Source organism: Pteropus medius, unplaced genomic scaffold, assembly GCF_902729225.1.
Source record: "Pteropus medius unplaced genomic scaffold, Ma_sr-lr_union100, whole genome shotgun sequence".
Lineage (NCBI taxonomy): Eukaryota > Metazoa > Chordata > Mammalia > Chiroptera > Pteropodidae > Pteropus > Pteropus medius.
In genome coordinates, this window is record NW_024354502.1 from 1,485,565 (window position 1) to 1,503,994 (window position 18,430).

At 43.0% G+C, this 18,430-nt stretch overlaps 1 long non-coding RNA gene across 1 annotated transcript in view; it reads right to left on the reverse strand.

Moving 5' to 3' along the window:
• LOC120595446 (uncharacterized) overlaps positions 1–18,430 on the reverse strand; it is a 169,486-nt gene that overhangs the window by 8,900 nt on the left and 142,156 nt on the right. Inside the window, exons 6-7 of the long non-coding RNA XR_005650827.1 lie at positions 7,035–7,091; positions 6,728–6,919 (exon numbers count right to left, since the gene is read on the reverse strand). This is a non-coding gene — a long non-coding RNA (uncharacterized LOC120595446). The remainder of the gene's footprint in view (positions 1–6,727; positions 6,920–7,034; positions 7,092–18,430) is intronic.

Genomic DNA, 18,430 nt, shown 5'->3' on the forward strand with positions numbered 1-18,430 from the left:
AGGAAGGAAGGAAGGAAGGAAGGAAGGAAGGAAGGAAGGAACGATAGATGGATGGATAGATGATGGATGGATGGATGGATAGGATAGGTTAGATCATAGACAGACAGTTAGATAGATAGGTGATAGATGATAGATGATGATGATAGATAGTTAGATAGATAGATAGATAGATAGATAGATAGATAGATAGATATAGATAGATAGATAGATAGATGATAGAGATATAATACTTTTTATCATCCCTGGGTCCCATCCCAAAACTAGTGAATCAGAATCTCTGGAGATTCTTAGGCAGCTGTTTCTGTCACCTGGAATTTATGAGCCACCATAGGACACCTGATGTAGTTTCATCTAAAGCAGACTCTTTTTAAACACACAGAGTGGGCGGTGATATGAAGTGTTCACAGGCGAGAGTATCCTTGCCTAAAATTCTCTCTTCTCCCAGTTTCCATGAATGTCCTTTGCAAAGGCAGGTAGCACAGGATGTCAGAACACACATGATCCACCACTGACAATTCGGTTTATTCAGCAAACATTCATCTATTCTTGTACATGCCAGACCCTGTTCTAGACGACGGGACTACTGAAGAACCTGGTATAGTACAGTGAGATTGAGGAAGCACAATAAGGGAGATATGCAGAAGGGGCTGTGGGAGAAAGGGAGGCCTCGAAAGAAAGAAATCTTTAGAAAATTTCTGTTTTCTTCAGAGAAAAACATGAGGGCACAAAAAGCGAATCTGGGTGGGAAAGAAATTCAAGTAAAGGACAGGGACTCTGTCAAGTTCTTTGCATTGACTTTTCTCCATGCCACTTCCTTTGGCACAGGAAGACGTTAACTGGACTGAAGAGGTTCCATAAAGGCAGTGAACAGACAGCATGCGTTTCTTCTGTTTTTACACATGAAATTTTGAATGATTTGCTGTTCGTCCCCACCCTTTGCCAACCAAAGTCATTTTCAATCGCCGCACGCAATTCGGAAAAAGAAGAAAACGAGAGGCGAACGGATTAAATACCGTTCTTAAAGTCGGGCAAGCTGGTAAGTGAACCTGACTACTGTCCATTCATTCATTCATCCATTCATTCATTCACTGAACAAATTCTTACCGAGTGCTCTGAGGTGTTAGTTCTAGACTTTGCCACTTTGGAGTGGAATGATTCATTGGGCAAACATAACCAATTCTGCTGTTTTGACAAAATGAAGGCACGTAAAGGGAAAAAAAAAAATCCAGAGGGATCACTGGCTAATTGACTCAAAATCAAAGCAAGGCAGGAAAAGGGAAAGAGTGGGGACGTAAGTTTCAGTTTCGGGTGAGCATTCTGGAAGGAGAAAATCCTTAGGGAGTAGCTTCCTCCCTCCAGGGCTCCTCGCAGAATGAATTCCCTGAACTGAGAATCGGATGTCGAAACTTGTTTTACTGGTATTTACAAAAGGAGTTTTAAAGGATCAGCAACCTGCGGATTCCGTTTGGATACATCACACCCATCTTTCATCTGTCACACCGAAGAAAGCGGAGAAAGCGAAGGCTCGGACTTCGAAGCTTCGATAACGTGAAAAGGGGTGGCCTGTCATTCCAGCGAACGTTCTTCCCAGGGCTGTGGAAGCAGCCGGATTCCTCTGTCCCATCTTCCAGGCAGTTAGGTGCTTGTCAAGGAACCTTTCCAGGCTGCACTCGATCAGAGTTAGTGCTTAAGATCACCTGCCTTTGCAATTATATTCCTACCCGTAGACCCTCTTCTTGCTAACTCTTCAAAAATAGGGCTTCCCCTCTTCATTTCTCATGTTTCGGTGTCCAGCATACACCTCGCACCACGCTAATAAGAGTTCACGGGAAACAAGGGAGGGAGAGAGAAAGAGGAGGGAAAGAGAAACAGAAGCAAAGAGTGTCTGTTTGGTATTTTATGAGACAGTATTAATAGAATGCTTAATACCAAGAGTTCTGGGTTCCGATCCCTGTCCTGCGGTGCCTGTCCATCAGCAAGCAGGGAGCACGGACTCCTGTAGCCTCAACATCTTACTCTGGGAAATGCAAACAATGCTGTGTGAGCTTTGTCAGATCACTCGGAGGATTAAAGAAAGTGATGTGTTGGGTGACATTTTTAAATTTGTCCTGTACATGTGAAAATCTACATGTCTTTCTACTGAAAATCTTCAGGGACCTCCACCATTGTATAGTTTTCAGCCGTTGTTCTTAACATTTTTGAGTCCCAGATCCCTTGAGAAGCTGAAGTAAGTTAGGGAGCTCCTCCCCAGAAAAGAAAATGCATCTTACATACAACATTTGCACGCAATTTCGGACGTCCGTGAGCGTGTTGATGCCCACCGTCAAGGCGTTCCTTGGCTTCCATGGTAAGGAATTCTGGGGGTAGTAATAATAGTAATGCAGTCATTTATTGGAGTGTGTATGTGCTGGGGAGGTGCTGACCACTTTGCACGGACGATCCCAGTTGAGGCCATGATGACTTGGGGGTTGGGACCACCGCCAGCCCCATTATGTAGATGAGGAAATGGAATCACGCAGCAGGTGGGACATTTTTCCAAAGTCACAGAGACAGGTGTCTTCCTGACTTACCCTTTTCAGCTGACTTTGTGATCTACCAGAAAACGTTTTTGTTGAGGACGAGGCCCACCTAAAGGCTCAGATAGCTCTCGATGCTGTATTTCAGGAAACTTCAATAGTCAATCTCCAGGGTGAAAATGGTATCTTCTACCATTGTATGTGCCTCGGCACTTATCCCAGTGGTTGTTGCCCTCTGAGTGCCCAGGGCATTCATGGCCTTGACTGGCAGGCCATGTCATAGACAATGCCTGATGCGTCACTCCATAGGCAGACTGGGAGGGCGATGCTATTCCGCTCGACAGTGAATGATTTTCTTGCTGTAGGTTGCACATTGTATTTGCAACTACATGTTATGATTTCAAAGTAAAAATCAGACCAGCTCACAGTGTCTAGGACACTCTAGATCAAAGAGCAGCAAATTCTTCTTATAAAGAGCCATGTAATACATATTTCAGGTTTTAAGAACCAGGAGACAACACTGAGACTTATACAGCTATTTAACATATTCATTTAAAAATGTAAGAAAGTATTTTTAACCCAAGAGCCACACAGAATCTGGAGAGCTAGATTTGGCCCCCCAGGCCAATTTGTAGTTGGCTGACTCTACTCTAGAGCTAGGCTATCTGAGCTCAAATCTCCCCTGACATTAGCTGGGTGAATAATCTTCATTGAGTTATTACTGAGCCTCTCTGTGCCTCAGTATCTTCGTATTCAAAATGAAGATAAGCATGGTGCTTACTTTATAGAATTACCGAGAGGGTTAAAAGAGTGTTTGCATGTAAAAGGTTTAGATGAGTTCCTAGTACCTCATAAAGGTGGTATCAGTTTGCTCATTATTATTCCTGATTGTTTGATAAAGGGTCTGTCCTATGATACATCAGTGCTTTGGAATCCTTGCTGGACCAAGGGATGTGAGAATCAATGTAATGCGACGTTAAATGACTTAAAAAAAGATACACTAACACAGTTTGGCCTTATTTTTTATCCATGTACAAAAGAAAAAATAAATCCGGGAATAAGTGAGTAAGTTCTTACACGAGAAAATAATCCTTTTAGTTAGTTCCCCTCCCCAGTTCCCTCTCCCTGCAATACTCTGAGAGCTTCAGGGGCCAGGGACAGGGGAGATGTGGGGGACAGACACTGTAAGTCGGGATGGAAGGGGGAACAAATTTTATCTAGCACCTATTACTTCTCAGAGTTCTGCTAGATGCTTTAAGTATGCAATCTTATTTCTCCATTACTATGCAAGCAGCTGGGCGAGATGGGCTTAATTAACTCTATGTTACTAATGGAGAAACAGAGAAACAACAAAAAAGATGAAGTCACTTGACTAAGGTCGTGCAGCCAGTAAGTGGCAGAACTGAGATTCAAATCCACACTTGCCTAACTCCAAATTGCCCGCCTATGCGTTTTCCAGGGCATCACGCTGCCTCCCTGGGCAGCAGCCGAAGGAGTATGCACTAAGTAAGCGATTATCTCTGGGCCTCTGACCTCCTGACTCCAACCACAGCCTTTTAGCCCACCTAGAGCGGAGTCAAATCCTTCGCTGCCCTGTACCATACGGAGGCCCTTGAGACTTCCACAGTGGAGAGGATGGGTAGTGTTAGAGGATCAAGTATGAGAAAATCACAGCAGTCTGAGAATGTCTAGTCTTTAGGGAGATATTTGGCTAGGGCAAGAAGAACTGAACAATGGCAGTAAATCGGTGTAGCCACACCAAGAGGCTGGGGTGTTCGGTGGTTTCTCTGCCTTCTTCAGGTCAGGGTCTCTTTGTAGCTTGACCTGGACACTAAGAAAATACAAACTGTCTGGTGAACAGTGTTCTCAAGTTATTGACTCTCTGTAAATACAACATCTATAAAGAATTCTGTACACAGCCCTCTTGGTTACATGTAAACTAGATTGCCACAGCTATTTCTATTACAAATTGCTGTATTATTGAAGCAACTTTTTTTTTTTTTAAAGCCTGCTACAAGACTGCCTATGGCAAAAGGTCCCCATGTGAACAAGATGAAAGTCATGGTTCAATGGCTGTCCCTCCCTCCTTCTCCACCCCATACACTCAGAGGGCCCTCTCTCTGTGTCTTCTTTGCCTGTCTCACAATCAATCATCCTTTCAGCTACAGCTACAGGAATGGGCAAGCGTATGCTTGTAGGAAGTTTTTTTCCTAAGAATATATCTTTTTGACTATATAAATAATGATATTCGTTATAGGAAGTTTGGGAAAGAAATCCAGAATATACATTATATTCTATTAATTAATATAAATATACATTAACTCTAGCCTCAATGCAGAGAAATTACCACCGGTAGGGTTTTCATGGCCAGCCTTAGGATGATCTCAGATTCTTCCTCTATGCCCTTCATTCAGTCCAGGGCTCCATGAGGTCCAGTCTCAACTCACGTTATACTCAAAGAATCAGCAGTTCATTAGCCACGGATAATTTTTAAGGAAAATACAGGATTTACCTCTGGTTTTCAAATAATGTTCCATTAGATTCGATTCATAACCCATGAAGAAACTTCCTGAACCTTCATTTCTATTATTCTTCTGCTTTTTCATATGTAAAATTTATATAAGGACTTATAGATCTGATCAACCTGCACACTGCATCCTGAATCATCCACAGCCTCTTTACATGCCCATCTCCCCATCCCCCTCTCTTTGCAGATTATTTTTTGTACAGTCTGGTGCAGTTTCTCTGGTCCCCTCGTTCACTTTTGCTCTCCTTTGTTCATTGCCTGGAATCACCACCGTGGAGGAGAACAGTGCAACCATACCCAGCAAGAAAGAAATTTATCTAAGTTTCCTACTTTTCCATCCCAGTCTTTCTCCACCCATCCCCTCTCACAAAAATGCCGGAAATCATGGCCGCCATGGAGGGCAATGGAGGAAAAGGGAGGATGGAAGATAGAAAGAGGGGGAGAACTGAAAAGAGAGAGATGTGGACAAAATTCACTTTAGAAGATATAAGTACCTAAAAATAAGGCTCTGGTTATATGCTCTACTTTGAATGAGTCTCATTTACCAAGGTATCAGGAATGTTTCCCTCAAAGCTTTGAGATTATGATTTTTATTAGATATATAGTATTCCATTGTATAAGTGCACCATAATGTACTTAAACCATCCTTATTTGCTGGCCATTTGGATGAGATCCAATTTTATGTTAATATAAATACTGCATGACAAATAGCCTCTTTCGTAACATGGGAAGGCTGGGCCGGGTTGTCTTGAGCCTTAAGGAATATTCTCTGAACAAAATGAAAGCACAAGTCTGTAGTGGCTTCCAGTTCATGCATTTGTCCATATCTCCATCCCTTGGCCTTGATGGAGAATCTGAGAGTGGAGAAAGTGTAGCTTGTACAAAGATATACTGGTAGTATGCACGCTGATGGGTCAAAGGAACTTAGACAGCCGATGGCCTTTGAAAATCACTCTGGTACCAAGATTCTGTAGTTCATTCATTGGTTGAAAACATCCTGGTCATGTGCTTTCTGAGAATTCTTAGATGTGAGGTGATGATCAACAGAGTATTTAACTAGATGGGCAGACTCAAGACTGTTAATAATATCTAACTGCTATGGAGCGTACACTCTGTGCCAGGCGCTGTGCCTGGAGAAAATGCACATTCACTTCTCATTCATCCTCATCTGCCGGAGCTGTCCCTCCCACCGTCCCCTTCTCCTCAGGGAAGGCAAACCTTTCCTTCCAGTGAATCCGCCAGAAAACCTGTGTTCCCGTCCTGACTGCTTTCGCCCTCCTCACACAATCCTTCAGCAAATCCTGTTGGCTCAGTTTCAAAATAAATCCTGATTCCCATTGTTTTGTCCCATCTCCATCACTATATACCTGATCCAAGCCACCTCCTTTCTTCTTAGACAACCAGAGTAGCCTCCTAATTGGCTGTCCTGTTCCTACTCCCCACCTCTTCAGTCTAGAGTGACCCTGGACACCTGAAGTCAGATTATGGCGCTTTTCTGTCAACAGTCCTGAGTGGCTCCCAGTTATATTTGGAGATAAATACCTACGCCTTGGCAATGACTCCTTAAATCATTACATAACCCACCCCCCCAAACCTCCAGTTACATCTGACCTTCTCTCCTCATTCTTCCGTTGTTCACTGCAGCGCAGCCACATGATCGCCTTGTCCCGCCTGATCCTCTTACCTCAGGGACCTCTGTGCCTGCTGCTCCCTCTGCCTAGAAAGCTCTTCTTCCAGATATCTACAAGGCTTGCTTTGAGACCTTCACTTAATGTCATTTTCTTGGTGGCATCCTCCTCGACGATCTTGTCTTGAATTGAACTGCTTCCCCAATACGATTCTCTCTCCTTGTTTAATTCTTCTTAGCACTTATCACCTTCGAATACAATATATTTTATTTTCTGTCTCCCCTGCCCCATTAAACCATAACCCCATGTTTTGTTCGTTAGCTTCAGGGCTTGGAATACAGTAGATGCTGAATAAATACTTACAGAATGAATCAATATCCTTCTCTATGAGGTAGGTGCTCTTTACTTCATTGACAGGTTCTGTGAAATGACATACTGTATAAGGAAAGAAATTTTACCGTAGGCTTATTGATATAAACAAGAGTTAAGTTCTTATGGCGTCTCATCAATATTATAATGAAACCATGTTATTTCAGAACCAGCTGTACTCTTTTCCTCTAATTATCAGATGTGAAGCTGAGATGCAGAGAAAATACACACCTTGCCTGAGGCCACAAGGTTGGAAAGTGACAGTTAGGACTTGAATCCAAGTTTGTTTGGCCCCAGAACAGCCCCGGAGCTGTGTGTCCTGGGCCACCTGACACGGTGCCTGGAATGTAAGCCTCAATTTCTTTATGCACAAAGAGGAGATGAAATATTTACTCTACAGGTTTGCCGTGAGAGTCAAATAGGAAGGTAAGCGTGAAAGCGTACGGTATCAAATGGTTTCCTCACGTGGAAAATGTTATTATTCCTATTACAAATATTATAGGGACTATATGGGACCTTGAACGTGAAACGTTTCCAATCGTAAAGCAGCCCTACATCATAGAAAAAAAAAAATCAGACAGGCCTGAGTAGAAAACATTTGAAAATCTGGGTCTTGTCAGTTTCTAGCTTGGTGGCTTGAGCTGGTAATTCAGCCCATTTCCTTAACTCTAAAAGGAAGTTGCTACCTTACCCTACAGGGCAACTGTGAGGCTCCCCTAGGACTCCGTGTGGCAGGTCAGCAGTAGGGCTTTTGTCTTTGTCATTACGACCTACACTGCCCTGGCCTGAAGCACGTTCGGAAGTAATTTCATGTTTCTCCAGGGCCTTCTCTGGGGGTCTCATGCTGCCTCTAGGAAGCCACCAGGCTGGCACTCCTGTTCTTATTTCTAGGGTCTAACGGGAAAAGCCAGGGCGATGTCTTTTCTCGTCTCTTCTTTCCGAGTTTCTGATTTGTAATCATTTGTCCATCAAGTCTTTCTGGAAGATACACCCTATTTTTTTCTAGACTATAAGTTCATCCTGGCACAGATTCCCCCTGCCTCTAAAGAACTTATGAAATTTTGATTCTTCTGCAATGCTCTACCTTTCCTCTGAGTGAGAAAATTTCCCCCAATCAATAAAGAGTTTTTTTTTAAGTCTTAATAAAATGCAATATGATAAAGAATTTGCTGCAATAATAAAAATCAATGCCTGGCAAATTCTCGAGGGTAAAGCAGAGTTGTTTCTCATGAAAATGGAACTGGTATTTTCCTGAACTCCAGAAGAGATAAACCAAACCAAACCAAACCAAACCAAACCAAACCAAACCAAACCAAACCAAACCAAACCAAAACAACAACAACAACAACAACAACAACAAAACTCATGGCAATGAGTGAAGCAGAAAGCCAGTAATGGGATTTGGTTCATGTGACATTCGGGCTGGGCCCTGGGAATAAGGACATTGGTATGGAGCAGGCTGCCCTGGGCCACCTGCCTGGCTGCTCCTTAAAATGCATGAGGTCCCACTGAAGGCAGACGGGGATGGGTACCGGCACTTGAGATTATTTCTGAGTGTTCCTGGAGACTGGGCGGGCAGAAGCAGACTAAGAAGCAAGTCCTCTCTTTGGTGCCCAGAGCAGTAGATTAGGCTCAGATTAGCCAGGAAAAGGACAGCCCGTGGGCTCTGGACCTGCCTCGTCAAGCAGCCTCTTTGCTGGCTCTTTCAGAGATGCTGTTGAGAATGAATGAGGATCAGAAGTGAGGGAGGTGGAAGATGCTGCTCTGAGCCTAAGACTACGGACAGTGTGTTCACATGCTAGTACATCTTCATTATGACAGTTTCTAAAGCCTCACATGGTAGTATTTATTGTGGCCAGGAATCCTTATCTTGGCATTATAAACAGATTGTGGCTGCTGTTTCTGCTGCTGCCTCTTCTTTCCCCCACCCCCATTCTCCTTCTCTCCTTCTCCTCCACCTTATCTTTCTTCTGTTCCGCAAAGCCTTAGGCTAGGATTATAAAATGTTAAATTGAAAAAAGCCCCAAAGCTTATCTCATGCACTCTCTCGCTTTGCAGGGGATAAACAGTCCCAGAGGGGGAAGTGACTTGAACTTCCTAATTTTCGTCTGATCCTGGCTCTGACAATCTTATTCTGATGGCAAAGGAAGAACTAGGAATCCCCAGAGGGTGAATAGATATTATTTGTCAGAGAGGATATTTATTGTCGAAGTACAGAGGATGTCTGAGGATGGGGGACATGGCTCTGAATCTGATCTGGACAGAGCTTGAATGAATCCCAGAGTGAGAGCAAAGACAAAGGAAAACAAAAGACTCACATTTCTCATCCTAAATCTAATAAAGTCCCATAATCTCACCTGCTTCCACCCTGGACTTAGTCTCTCTGATTATTATTTTCTTGGACCACCGCAGTAACCTATCTAATTTCCTTAATTCCCTTCTGAAATTCTGAAGCTTATTCTCCGTATAGCAATTGAGTTGGTCTATCTAAAATATAAACCACGTCATGTCATTTCCTGCTTAAAAACTGATGCCTTTCCTGGACATCGAGAATAAAACCCCAAAGCCATTGAATTAGTTTCCTAGGGCTGCAGTAAGTAAAGAGCACCACAAACTGGGTGGCTTAAAACAACCCAAAATTATTTCCAATTCTAGAGGCTAACAGTCTGACATCAGGGTGCAAGCAGGGCCGTGCTGCCTTTGAAGGCTCTAGTGCAGAGAGACTTTTCTTGGCCTCTTCCTGGCTTTTGATGGTTTCTGGCAATGTCTAGTATTCTTTGGCTTGAGATGCATCACTTGGGCCTCTACCTGGTCTTCATATGGCCTTCTTCCCTATTGTCAGTGTCTCTGTGTCCAGTTTCCCCTCTTCTTATGGGAACAACAGACATATTGGATTTAGGGTTCACCCCAATCCAATATGACGTTATCTTAACTGGATTGTACCTGCAAAGATCCTACTTCCAAATACAATAACTTTCATAGGTTTTGGGTGGATGTTAATTTTGGGGAGACGCTATACAACCCAGTACAACCACCAAGGCCCTGCATGATCTGGCTTCTGCTATCCCTTGCACCTCATCGTCCATTCACTGTCCCTTGCTTCTGCTTGTTCCAGCCACACGGACTTTGCTGTTTCCTTGAATATATCAAACATGTGCCTACCTCAGGGCCTTTGCACCCGCTGTTCCCGCTACCCGGGATGCCCTCCCCCTTGATACTTGTGTGGCTCACTCTCTTACTCTGCTCAAGTCTCTGCTGAAATCTAAATGAATGCCTCCATCATTCTCTGCTCCCATACCTTGCTTTATTATTCTTCACTGAGCCTATTTTCAGGTACATATGTTACACATTTATTTGTGTATTAGTTTTGTCTGTCTCCCCAGTTAGAATGTGAGCTCCAGGGATTTTGTCTTTTTCAATGATGGTAGCCTGTGCCTAGTAACATGCTTGATATATTTTAGAAACTTAGAAGACAGTTGACGTAGGAATGAATGGATGGGTGAATCTTCCAGATTTAAAGACTCAGGATCAGGATGCATATCTCAAGGTAAAAGGCTTCTCAGCACAACAAATCCATAGCCCACAACCCAGCAATCACTATGGCCCTAAGTCCAGCTCTGCATTATCTACTCACTATCTCCTCCATTACCCCCTAGTTTGCAGATGGCAGACCACGAGGCCCAAACCGGTGGATTGGGAACTAGAACACTCCTGAGGTAGGAAGTCAGGGCAACGGTGGGGTAAAAAGCCAGTGGGGCTGAAATTAATGGCCATAGGCATTACAGGGTTGAGTAAACGAGGGTTTCTAAAGTCACTCAAAAGCAGCTGCTGATGCTTCCTCTGCAAATACAGAAGTGGGTCAAGGTTCATTGCCAGGAATCTTAACAGTAACTAGTAACAGTAGGAAGTGTTCTTATGTTACCTTAAAGTCTTACAAGCTATAAAGCCTTTCAATATCCAACTCACATTTGGACCACATATGCCCTCGTCCAGTTCAACAGTTACAGTGTGCAATTCCTTTGCTCTATAGTACAGCATAAGAATAGATCTTGCCTTCAAAAATCTCAAGCAAAAGAGGGAGACAGGCACGGTAAGAAATAATTATCCTAAGAGAGGCAATTATGTTAGAGGCATGTCCAGTTGCTATGGGGTCACAGAAGAGGTGAGTCTAACCCAGCCCTGGAGGAATGAAGAATCAGGAACGGCTTTCTGGAGGAGGCAATAACTGAAAGGAAGGAAGGAAGGGAAACTTCTAGACCTGCACTATCCAATATGATGGCCACTAGTCACACGTGGCTATTTAAATTTCAATTCATTAAAAATGAGGAAAAAGTCAGTTCTTCAATCACATTAGCCACATTTCAAAAGTTCAATAGCCATTTGGACAACACAACTACAGAACACTTCTCTCCTTGCAGAAAGTTCTATTGGACAGTCCTGGTATAGAATTTGGCTTTCCCAAGGTCACTGCCCAGTTAGGAAACTTTCTTACAATGAACAGAATACTCTAGCTCTAACTGGATTAAATACGAAATCAGAATTCGTTTGTGCATGTAACAGAACAGTCTACAGGTAGCTGATCATTTAGGTAAGAGGTGATGAAGATTCTGGCTGCCTTCCTATGATTCTCTGACCTTTGCCCTCCCACATGCTCTTCTAGCTGCATTCTCCTGCTGTTTGTTTTGTTTTGTTTTCATGGCAATATAATGGCTGTACCATTTCCAGGCTTTTCATTTGTATTCCACACCCTCCAGAATGAAAAAGCCTTTTCTCTATCTGTGGATCAAAAAGCCTGGGCTTCATGCTGCCCCATGTGTGTACACTGGAGCTGGAGTAACCACTGTGGCCAGGGGCACATACCTGTCGATTGGCTTAGGCCTGAGTTAAGTGCCTAATCACAGTGGCCAGAACAGAATTTTGCCAATTTGCTGAATCCAGTAGCGTTGGGGTCTGGTCCTGGAGTTGGACATGAGGTAAAAACCTCAGCTTCCTGGTGGCAACCTTGTGGGGGACAGGTGCAAAAGATGGTGCGGTGGCAGCCACCAGGTTCCCTGGAATAACCTGACTAAGTGGATCTTGGCCTGTTCACATCTTCTTGGGCCTCAGTTTCCCACAGGTCATGTAAAAAGGCCAGACTAGCTCTGGCTTTCGTTGATGCCTTGCTTGATGTGAGGTTTCTTGGTAGGGCCGGGCTAGAGAGAGACAGGTGAGGCTCCGAGGGTAACAAATTTAAGGCGCCCCCTTAAGGTCTGTGCCGTAGGCATCGTGTTGGCTTCACTCTCGTTCCTGCCCTGTTCTTTGGGAAATCCATTTGTCAGACAAGGTGGATGCCTGTCCTTCTCTTTGAATTCAAATAGAAATGATTTTCAGGCTCAAAAATGCACACAGCTTGTTTAAAATAGGAAAAAAAAAAAAAAAGCACTGCTGTTTGCACCAGGCCAATCCATCTCCCCAATGGTTGTTCTGATGACTTGGATAATATTACAACACAATAGAAAAACATATTACCCATTACAAATGGCATCACATTATAAACTATAAATAATTGATAGGCAATGATATAGAATAATAACTTTCCCTCAGAGCTATTTGTCTGAGGTCTTAACAATTTCACTCTGTCGAGTCATAGACTAACTCCAGGTGGCAGGTGTAACAGAACCATCGTGACTGAGCAGAAGAGGGGAAAGAGGATGGCTGGGCAGGGCTATGAGACTTAGCAAGTGAAAATACAGGACCAACAAATATTGCATGGAACATACTTATACTAAAGAAATCATTTGTCGTTTTCCTGAAAGTCACATTTAACTGGATGTCCTGTATTTTATGTGGCGACCCCAGTTTATTAGTTTCCTATTACTGCCATAAAAAAAATCACTATAAATGTAGTAGCTTAAACCAACACACATTTTCTATCCTTAAGTTTTAGAGGTCTGATGTCTGAAATCAGGTTCGGTGGGTCAAAATCAAGGTGTCGACAGAACTTCTTTCCTTCTGGAGGAGCTGAAGAGAATCTGTGTCCTTGCCTTCGCCTGCTCTGAGAGAGAGGCCCCCTGCATCCCATGGCTCCTGGAATATCCCTATGGCCTCTGCTTCCATCATCACATCTCCTCTGACCCTGCCTCCTTCCCATAAGGACCTTTGTGACTATATTGAGCCCACCTGGATAATCCAGGTTATAATTCCCCAAGATTCTTAACCACACCTGCAAAATCTCTTTAGCCATCTAAGGTAACACATCCACAGGTTTGGGGAATTAGGACAGTGACATATTTAGAGGGGGCATTATTTTACCTATCTCACCTAGCCCAGCCTAGGTGGAAATCTCTAGTTCTTGAAATGTGGGCTTAGGCTGCATACCCTTTACAAGTGGCACTGAATGGTGCTTGTACTGTTGCTTTGTCCCTGATCATTTCCTACAAATTTCTGTCTCTTGGAACCAGCACTCCTGCCTGAAGTGGGAAGTTGTGGGGAGAGTTCGGTTTCTGGAGTTAGGGCAGACTTCAGTGGGAATTCTGACCTTTCTTTATCTCTGCATAACCTTGATAGATTACCTTCCTCTTTGGTTATCTGGAGACCCTTGAAATGACAAACAGAGTCAGCAGGGCTTGGATTGCTTATCAGGGTGGAAATTTCCTTGGAGTTTAGTTTCTTCCTTTGGCAAAGTATCTAGATATTGCATAATCTAGATATTCATACTTTTCAAAGGAGTGGTACTGTTTGCTAGAGACAATTACATAGCCTGAGGGGTCGATCAGCTTCCTAATTGGTCCAAAGAAGTCATTGATCATGGAACAGTAAACTGCCTGTATTCCTCCATTTTTCCTTGAATTTCTTTTCACGTTCATTAAGGCATATGAAGTAATAAGAATCTACCCTTTTCTTGGGGAGGTTTTCTGAATCCCTTGACCTCCAAGGGCATCTGGACTGTCATGTTGACAGGATGGCTACTGTCTGGCTGCCAAGTCATTCGTTTATTCATTAATATTTATTTAGTGCCCACTAAGCACTAAGGAGATAGCAGAAGACAAAACAGATAAAGTCTCCTCTTTAAAGAACTCATGTTCTATCAGATTTATGAAATCATTGTAATTCAACTCAATTTAATTAAAATGAAATCAAATTATTTTTATCCAGTCTAACCTAGTTCATTTTGACAGATGTTTACAGAGTACCCACTGTGTGCAAAATGATATCTCTTCGTTAGTGTTTCTATTTTTATCACTCGTAATCATAGCTTTCATTATTAGGCATTGCACATTAAACCCTCTTATAAATAGGTAAATGTCTATGGTAGGGAATAATACCTCATGATTCCTGCCTGTAGTATAAATCTTCACTTGATCTTAGCCAAAAGGCTGAGAAGCGGTAAGTAGTATAAATCTTATTGCTCTACCACTATGGTCTCGGAAGAGTCAAGGGTCTCTAGGAGAAACACAGTTTTGTTTTTTACTCCAAATCTTATATCATTCTTTTATTTATTCATGTAACATGCCTTATACAAGTACTGTCTAGAAACTGAGAGCACAGTGATAAATAGGACAAGGTCCGCGCCCTTGGGCACCTCTCATCTAGCAGCAAGAGAATGAAATCTGTCAACAGATAATTATTATCACATTAACAACATTAATAATCTTTGTCTTATTTGACTATCTCCCATGTTCCAGATGATGCAAATGTCACACATTATACACATTGCCTTACTTTCCCTTTATGAATAACTGTACGAGGTAGTTATATTTTTCTCTGTAGATAAGGAAATGAAAGCCCAAAGAGATTAAGATCATACTTCTCAGAAGTGGTGGAGCAGGGATAGGAACGTGGGCTTGTTTGACTCCGAAGCCCATGATCTTCTTTCCTAGCAGCCAAATTTACTAATGAAATTAGGGCCAGGTATAGGGAATGCTTTTCTTAAGGTCAACCACCACTCTTTCCTTCAGTTCTAAAATAATAGTGTGTCCATTACTATCGTATATATCTTACATATATGTGAGTGTGTGTGTGTTAAAGCTTTTGGTAAGCATATGGTAAGAAGTATTAGGATAGTGACTTGACAGAGCTAGTTAGAAAATAAATTCAACAAATAGTGATAGATATAGTTATATATATAGACATATACATATAGTTATCTTATATCAGGTATTGCATTAGCTGGGGATAAAATGGTGTAGGAAGTATTGCCTCCTGTGTCAAGGAGTTCATAGCCTACCAGGGGCTATAAATTAATGAACTAACAATGTGATAATGTGCTAAGTGTTATGATGGGGGGCGGGGGGTTTAGAGACTGTGGGAACTAACCTGTTGGCATCAAATAAACCTGGGGCACAGGGTGGCCAGTAGAGTCATCTCTTGGGAAGTGACTATGAAGTGAAGATCTAAAAGATGATTCGAGTTAGCCAAGTAAATGGGAATAGGTGGAGGGGTCCTCTATCCGTCACCTTAGATCAGGCTATGCTGTATAACAAACGACTCCTAGATCTTGGAAGATTTAAGGTTTATTAAAGGTAGATTAAAATTTATTTCTTTCATATACTATTTCCATCACTGATCAGTTGAAGATATCACTTTGTCTCTTTACTCCAGAACCCAGACCGATGGAGACTTTACCATCTGGAAAGTGGCAGGAACAGGCAAGAGAGTGAGACAAAAATAAACAGTGGCTCTCACAGCTTCTGCCTAAAGGAACGAACATTACTTTCACTTATGTTTCATTGACCAACTCAAACTCCATGGTCACGACTTCATGGTCAAGTAGATGGGGAGGTGCGATGCTACCATATGCCTAGAAGGAAGGGAATCTGAACACTGGCGAAGAGCCCCAGTGACCATCCCTGGGATAGAAAGAGAGGGTGAGTATTCAAGACCAGAGATTTGCATGTGGAAAGGCTTGAAGCCCAGAAGGCCTCATCCTTGAAACTGCAGTGTCTCAGAGAGGTGGAAGCCTAAATAAACTTCACCTCTCAATTATTCTTAGCACCCTCAACACAGCCCATCGTCTCCATGTCACCAACACCTAGTACCACGTTTGCCACAAAATCCTTGAAACAGGATTGAACGTCTAAGTCAGAGTTGATTGTGTCTGAGCCCAGGAATCTAGGCCCTGCCTTTTGCAGTAAGGCCCACATTTGTCACACAGGCCTCTTTCCTGTCCCTACACTTACCTAAGTCAGAGTAAAAGACATTTACCTTTTTGGCCAGACAAGATGGTAAAATATAATAATTATTTGTTTAAAATTCATTACCTGCAAGCCTTTTGCATGGAATCAATTAAGAGAGCTCTTAAAGAAAAATAAAATATTATACTTGGTGTAACACAGTTTTTCTGAGCCCTCCTAATGTGTTAGAAATCCCCATAGGTCTTGAAAAGTTTTTCATCTCTACCTTTTAAAAGCATGGCTACTGCCAGGGAATTTGGCTGCTGGTGATAAGTGCTGGTTGTGGTTTCCCACCCAAAATGAAATTACAGACGTGTCGGAGATGGGGGTGAGGCAGGGAGTGGGACTTGGGAGGGAGTGTGGGCACTTATGTCAGTTCAGGTGTCAAATTTTACATGTCTGGGTTGCATTTCCACCAGGCCCCGCGCTCGGCAATCACTGTTCTGTTATGTACACTTACTGGAAGGCCTGGCTCTGTTTCCAAGAAATCCGTCTGAACTGGGGACATCAGAGTCTAAAAGTGGATGGTGGGAGGGCCACTTTTAGGTGGAGCCAGCAGAGGTGCTATGATTTGGAAAGGCAGTGAGTGTGAGGACCCCGCTTTCTCTCTGGGTATGGAGGCCCAGAGACAAGGGCGAGAGTTTGGTCAACCACAAGTTTTGCACTCTATGACCTTTACTGATGGAAGTTTCCTTCTGCATAAAATGTGCTTTGAGTCTAAGAAAAATTTTGCAGATATACCGAAGTGACACCATTCCTACGCTGGAGACTCATTCGTGTGGATTGAGATCTCTCTTCCAGAGAGTGTAGCATTTATTACAAGCCTATAGCAGTAGAGCGTAAACCACAGCACGATAGTCCTTAGCAGAGTTCAGTGGAAACGTATTTTAGGTATTTCATTCCTGTTATGTCACGGTGCTTCCTATGAAGGCTGGCACCTGAAATACCCACAGCTATCTGATGCTGGCCCCGAGACTGGTCTGGGCTGGATGCATAAATTCAGACCCCTGGGACCCAGGCCACACCTCTGAGGTGAAGCTTAGAAATCTCTGTCTGACCAGATTCTCAGGTGGTTGGGAGGTGTAGCCATGGCAACAGCATAGCTGAACCAGATTGAGTGGCATTCTCCTGCCGAGGGATGCAGAATGGGGCTGTGGGAGAAGCGTGGCCATGGAGACTCCAACTCTGATGTCAGCTGATGAACTTTCTCTTAGGACTGTTGACAATAAGGAACTCACTGAACTTCGTTTCTTCATCTGCAACACGAAGCTTATAGTCTGCAGAGTCATTGCAAAGGAGCACACGTGTTAACACATGTCAAAGTTTAAGCACGAAACCTGAGCCCTGGATGCATGTCCTTTCCCTACCAAATCTTCATGAAAGCCCTTTCTTAATCGTGAAGGACCATGCAGAAAAGAGTGTGATTGACTCTGAATAGCTGTAGACACACAATATGTACTTCTAGCTGGAATCTTTGCTTTCTTGTGTCATGCCTGAAATCACCACGGTTTCTAAATGTTTCTAATGTTTCTTGATGATGCTGATACTAAGGTATTTCCACTAACCTCTGAAACTAGCTATCTGAAACATAGTTATAAATAAAGGTCCTCGATTTCTCCTTCTTGAGTCAGAAATCAATGTAGTGGTAGAATTGCCTAAGAGGAAAGAGAAACCTAAAAAGCTCCTTTGGGCCATGCCTGGTGCAGGGAGAATCCACTGTCTGTTCGATGTCATTTATTGGGCATCTTTTTCAGATTAAAGAGTCTAATCTGATAAACTCTGGTGGGTGGCATGATAATTTCCGCTAGGCAGAGATCTGGACTCGGTAAAATGCATGGGAAATGTCATAAGGTCACCCAGGTTGGAGAAATAACTCCATTAGTCATAAATGGCAATTTATACTGTCACGAGTCCTCTCCCAGAAACTATGCTATGCGGTAAAGAACTTGATTATTTTCTGGTTCCTGCAAAAATGACTTCTCATAGCAATAAAATAAAATAAAATGGTTTCTGATCACGACTTGCTTCCCCTGTGACTTGGCTCCAGGAGAGGAGTCACACCAATTCAGACCTCAACAACCCGGACATTTCAGTCTATTTCTTTTTCTCACTGGAAATGAATAAATGTACTTTCTGGTGTGTCCCTTGGCCTCACGGGCACATTCACGTTGGTTAGCCTCAGTCAAGCTGACTTCTGCATACTGACAAGGTGACTTTCTGTCCAAACATCCTCCCCTA